Below are 7,052 nucleotides of genomic sequence, written 5' to 3'. Positions count from 1 at the left end.
ATTTGCGACTTCTAGTACATCGGTCGCTAATATTGGCGCTGAAAAATTCCCGCGAGAATGGTTAGTGATTTGCGACCTCCTTACTACGGATTTGCGACCTATTTTGCGACCGATTTGCGACTACGTTTTATCGGTCGCAAAATTTCGCGCTTAAAAAATGCGGCAAAGTTCTGAGACCGATTTGAGACTGAATTGCGACTGATTTTTTTGCGACCGATATGTTTTGTCGCAAATCGGTCGCAAAACTTGTGCCTAGTCAAACGACGTCGGCTCATTAAAAATTGCGACCGAGTTTATGGAAATTGCGACCGATAAGTCGGTCGCAAAAATTAGGGCTTTAAACAAGCCGCGCCCTCTCTTTTTCTTTCTTCTTCTTTCTCTCTTCTCCTTCTCCTCTCCTCTCCTCCGTCCGCAGCGCCACACAGCCCCTTCCTCACACCGTTCCAGCTCGCCTGACGCCGCCAGTCCCGCCCCCTTTGCTCTCCGCCAGCTACACAGGTTAGTTTTATTTTGCGATTAATTTGTCAAAATTTTTTTTTTCGAATTTATTTGTTTTCGAATTTATTTATTTTTATTATATTAAGTTATATATGGTTGATTTTGTATATTGTTGTTAGAATTTTGTATATGGTTGCGATAATTTATTTTGTATATGGTTAATTTATTTTATTATTATATAATTATTAGCTAGTATTATTGCTGTTGTTATTATTATTATTATTATTATTATTATTATTATTATTGTGATTGTTATTATTATTATTATTATTATTATTATTATTATTGTATTATTATAATTATTACTGCTGTTCTTATTATTATTATTATTATTATTGTTATTATTATAATTATTATATACTGCTGTTCTTATTATTATTATTATTATTATTATTATTATTATTATTATTATTATTATTATTATTGTTATTATTAAAATTATTACTACTGTTCTTATTATTATTATTATTATTATTATTAGTATTAGTATTATTAGTATTATTGTTGTTGTTATTAATATTATTATTAATGTTATTATTATTATTATTGTGATTGTAATTATTATTATTATTATTATTATTATTATTAGTATTATTGTAGCTTCATATAATAATTCAGATATTAAATTCATGATATCACAAATTTTTTTTTATCAAAATTCAGATATTAAATTATTACATCCGGTTTATATAGGATAAACAATTATTTAATTTATCAGATTTTGGTGGTAATCATCTTATTGCTAAACCCATTTATTAGTCACTGGTTTAATTTTGTTAAAGTATTTAAAGATAAATGACCTATTGATTCTTTAAAAAAAAAAAGATTTATTTGATGTCACAATTTAAAAAAAAAATGATTATTTTCAAAAAACGTAATCAGAAGGTATTGCTATGGATAGAAAAAAATAATAATATAAAAAAATCGATTATATAGAAGACAAACCAAATCCAACTAAAACAACAATTTTTTTTTTTCAAAATTGTGCTGAGCCTTAATTAACAGCTTATTTGAAATAAATAAATCTATAGTTTGTCTATATTTATGATTTCCTTACAAGGAGCCTTATGCCATGTTCAGGCACTAACAACATCTTATACAGAGGGGAATGACGATACTTTGGTTTGCAATAGAATATAATGAGAATATATTTATACACTTCGTTCAAGTTTCAAAGTCTGCTTGACAGAATATAATATAGATTTTTGAAGAATAATTGGAATTTATATAAACTATTTTTTGTGTGTTTAGGTTATTACATGTTCTTAATTATTGGCAACTCTTTCTTGATAAGTTTGGCTGTGTTTTTCTTTAATTTATATTATTGTCATTATTACTCTTAAGTATGTTTTTGACTTAAATGAATGATGAGTTTGGATTGGAGGCCTAGTAGTGGCCATATTGCCTTTGGAGAATGTTGGTATGATATAGAAGTGTTTATTGATTTGTTTTTGTATTTGAGTTGAGATTTGATTGTGTTGTGTCGAAATGCTGCCGAATTTTTTTCCGGAAAATTCAATAATTGGAATAGTACACTGACCTTTATTATAGTAGTCTTTGTATTCAATAAATGAACTTAGTGATTTTACATTTATATATAGTTACCCTTATTATAGAAATAACCTTAGTTAGTTATAAGTGTTTGCAAATTGAACTTTACATTAGGTGCATGTTTAAGGATGATTTAGACTAATGCAATTACATGACATGACCCCCTTTATAAACACATTGTTAATTAGGTAAAAAAAATGCAAAATAATCGAGATTGGATGTACTGGAGGTTCGAGGTCAATGGGATATTAAGACAAGAGTTCCTGCAAGGATTGGAGGCGTTTATACAGTTTGCAGTTGGTAATCCCAGTTTTATGGATGGTAATAAGTTGAGGTGTCCATGTAATCACAAGAAGTGTCGAAATCGAGCCTTCTTAGACATCGATACAGTGAAACTTCATTTGTGCAAACATGGGTTCGTGGAAAATTATTATGAATGGATACATCATGGTGAAGCTCGAGTTGTCAGTGGGTCAGGCCACTCCATTCCGGTAAGTTTAGAAGTTCAGCCTTATCAATTTCTGTATGGTAATCAATGCAATGATATGGTAATCGATGCGAGTAGAGTACAATGTGATTGGGATAATATGGAGGAATCGCCAAATGTAGCAGCACAACAATTGTTTGACATGCTAAGTGCAGCTAACAGTGAATTGTGGCCTGGATGCGAGAATCATTCAGTTCTGTCTGTTGTTGCACGATTACTACACATGAAAGCGGAGCACCATTTTTCAGAAAGGTGTTACGATGATTTTGTGCAGTTAGCAAAAGAAATGTTGCCTGAAGGCCATTCCATGGTTGATAATTTTTATCGCACAAAAAAATTAGTTCGGGGGTTGGGGACTACCGGTAGAAAGATTGATTGCTGTCGTAATAATTGTATGATATTCTGGGGTGATGACTCGGAATTCAGAGAATGCAAGTTTTGTAATCTTCCAGATATCAACGGCGGGGTCAAGGGACTGGTAGAGAGCAAAAAGAGAAGGCTTTCAATAAGATGTATTATTTCCCTCTTATTCCTCGCCTTCAAAGGTTATATGCATCTAAGGCGACAGCTCAACACATGACATGGCATGCTTTGCATGAATATGATGATGGTATAATGACTCATCCGTCAGACTCTGAAGCGTGGAAACATTTTGATAACATTCATCCTGTGTTTGCTGCTGAAATGAGAAATATCAGATTGGGACTTTGTACTGATGGGTTTCAGCCGTTTGGCCAATCAGGACAACAATATTCATCATGGCCTGTCATTGTGACACCATATAATCTACCACCGTCAATGTGTATGAAAGATGAATATATGTTTTTGTGTGTTATGTTCCTGGTCCTACTAATCCAAAACATAAAATTGATGTGTTTCTGCAGCCTTTGATTGCCGAACTTAATTATTTATGGGAATATGGGGTTGAAACATTTGATATTTCGACCAATCAGAATTTCATAATGCGAGCTGCTTTGCTTGGACCATCAGTGATTTTCCAGCATTTGGAATGTTATCTGGGTGGAGTACCGCTGGCAAATTGGCTTGTCCTCATTGCATGGAAAACACTAATGCATTTACACTAAAGAATGGAGGTAAACAATGTTGGTTTGATTGTCATCGCAAATTCTTACCAGAATCTCACCCTTGGAAGAGATCACACCATATGTACAGTAAGTATAAATAATGTAAACATTCTAGACTTGACGTGGGCCGTTGTTAAAGCATACTTATGCTAATATGGTTCGTTCATAAATAGGGAATATATCAATCTTCTGCGGCTTCAAAATCTCAATTTGACTGATACTGCAGTTGATGCAAAGCTGGACACGGAATTTGCAGAGTGGTTCAAATATTATGTAAGTTACTTTCAATGTACACAACACGGAATGTACATTTATTAAATCTGACTCATGTCATTACTATTTCCCATAGGCTCGAAGCTCGGGAAGCGATATTCGTAACAGATTTATTACGGATCTGGCAAAGGGGCCATTACCGGTTGCTAATGCCTACTCTGGCTACTTTGTAAACGGTTACAAGTTTCACACTGAGGGCTATGGGAGAAGCAGAAAGACAATGAACAGCGGTGTGTGCATAAAGGGATCAAACTACAGTGACGTGTCAAACGATTTTTATGGGAAATTGGTTGAGGTTTTGGAGTTAGAATATCCAGGCCTACCAATGAAGTGCACAATCTTATTCAAATGTGAATGGTTTGATCCTACGCCAAACATTGGCACGAAGGTTCATCCTAAGTATAATCTGGTTGATATTAATCAAAGAAGAAGATATACAAAGTATGAACCTTTTGTTTTGGCAATGCAAGCTGCACAAGTGTACTATGTCCCATATCCATCGTTTAAACGAGATAGATGCGATTGGATGGCAGTGTGTAAAATCAAGGCTAGATCAGTTGTTCATGCACTTGAAATGAAACAATCTTCTTCACTCGCAGTATCGGAGGCATTTCAAGAAGTTAGGGTTGAAACGCAACCGATGCAAGTTGTTGAAGATTTAACAGATAGGTTGGATGATGAAAGCCGATCTTATGTTGAAATAGGAGCATCAGATGATGAAGAGGAAGAAGATCAAATCATCATGGGTACCTCAGAAGACGAATATGAAGAAGAGGAAGATGATGAAGAGGAGGAAGCAGATGATATTGAAGACACTTAAAACTTAGAGCAATTTTACTGTTACAAATTGATAAATGTATATGCAATTAATATTATTAATGAAGAATTTCAATGGTATTCACTTTGTTTGCTCGTATTTACCACATGTTCTACAATTCATATAATTGTATAAATTCATTTATCTAGGTTCTGATATCTGCAGTACAGATGGCTAGAGCAGAGCGTTTGATTCTGACGCATCCGGCAGTGGTTCGCGTGGAGGTCGTGACCTGGACGCAGTGCCCTTGGACGAGTAGGGTCGATCCCTCGTCCTTCGTCAGGTACGTCTGGGGCTTCGTCATCTGCTCAGCGACCAGTACTGCCGCCATCACATCCTTCTTCAGGTACGTCTGGGGCTTCATCCTCTGCTCAGCGTCCAGTACTGCCGCCATCACAGCCTTCTGCTCCTTCCTCTTCTGCTCCTTCCTCTTCTACCCCCGTTTCTGGACCATTACAGACTCCAGCAGCTGCACAGTCACCCACTGTGCAAGGTAATCATAAATGTCATAACTGTCATTTTAATTATATATTAATTATCTAGAAATGTAATAACATTTGTCATTTATTTTGCAGCTTCATCAGATCCACGTATCACCCTCAGTTTGGTAGCGGGACAGTAAGTACTTATTCAGATTTTCTGTAGGCATATTTTGTAATTATATTTTGTACTTATTCATATCTGTGATGCTTTCGTGTAATTATATTTCCCTTTTGTTTTTTTTTTTTTTCAGCATATATCCATCTTCTCGAGCAGCGAGGCAAATTTTGAAGATAATCAAGCTACAGCTGCATAAAGAAGGATACACATTGGGATGCCGTACCACAAGAGGCGAGAGAACTTTTATTGGGAGGAGTTCCAGGTACTCTTTGGTTTAAGTTATATCATCATTCAATGTTTACAATTCAAGATAAATCCTTAGTGTTTAAACGCTATATTTCATTTTTTTGCAGAAACATTTCATATGGGACGAGGCCATTACAGCTATGCTGAAAGTAGCCTGGGAGAAGATATGCGCCGATCGATACGCTGACTTCACGTATAGGATGAGAAAAAGCGGTAAGAAGCAGCAGTGCGTGTCTCAGGAGATATGGGAGAGCTGGCAAAAGGCTTGGGAGGATCCTGCATTCAAGAGGAAAGCGGGAAGATATTTGCACAAAAACAGGCCGTAGTGAGACTGGCGGGTGATGGAGCAGGACCTTCGCGACACACAGGCGGATCTATATCTGCTATAGAGACAGCTCGATTATTAGTAAGTGGACCTAGTCCATTTACAATAAACTGATGTTTAATGAAAGGACATATATATATTAATATATCAGAATAAAAATTTATTACAGGCTAAAGAATTAGGTCGTGAGCCCACACCGATGGAGTGTTTACATACACTCACACGAAGGACCCACGATCGTAATACCTTTGTCGACAGACGTGCGCTGAGCGTCAATGTAAGTAACAATGAATAATATTTACATTTACCCTCTAATCATTGCGAAGATGTACAAAGTTCAATATAATAAAGCTTGCAATTGCATTAATTAATTAATTTTTTATTTTCAGGAGAACTATACTACAGCTCGGGAGCGTATTGTTACTTCTCAGACCGATGAATCCGAAGCTGAGTCAAGAATTGACGAGGTAGCGCTTTATCTCGAGGCTGTAGGGGGCGAGAAGAAGAGGAAGGTATACGGCATCGGGTCTCAGGCATCACAGTTTTACACTGGCTCAGCAGCTCACGCTTCTACAGCCAGCGCAGCACCGCAGCCGGAGCACACTGACTCGCACTGTGATGATGATATACGGGCTCAGCTTGCTGATCAGCAGAGACAGATTGCAGAGCTTAGAGCGCATGTGCTGCGGCTGTCCGGTGAGCACCGTGCTGGTACTTCTCCTCTGATCCTGCGCCTGCTACAGACCGACATGTTTCGACGTCTCAGCAGCAGCCACTATCGGCTCCTGATCCCGATGCTGCAGGCGATACCTTGCTCACCCCTCCTGGCGCTACATCACATCCAGCAGGTACTCCTCCCGGCGATCCGACATCGGATCCTGCAGATGAGCAGCAGCATATATAGATTTGATTTCCGACCTTTTATTTTTCATTTGTATTTTCATTTTTAATTTGTTCAGAACAATAAAAATTACATTTTTATACTGTTCTTGAATGTGGTGTGTGTATATATGCATTTATGTCAACTTTCACAGGTGTAGAAAAATTTTGGTTTCAAAATAATATTTAATTTTTTTTATTCCCTTTTTCATTTTTGCGACCGATTTGATACCAAAAAAAATTTTTGAATTTATAAATTGCGACCGATTTGCGACCGATTAAACATTTGCG

The sequence above is a fragment of the Jatropha curcas genome, chromosome 1 (genome assembly GCF_041381405.1).
Source record: "Jatropha curcas cultivar XTBG-Jc1 chromosome 1, XTBG_Jcur_1.0, whole genome shotgun sequence".
Taxonomy (NCBI): domain Eukaryota; kingdom Viridiplantae; phylum Streptophyta; class Magnoliopsida; order Malpighiales; family Euphorbiaceae; genus Jatropha; species Jatropha curcas.
The sequence above is the reverse complement of the archived record's forward strand: the minus strand, read 5'-3'. Positions refer to the sequence as shown.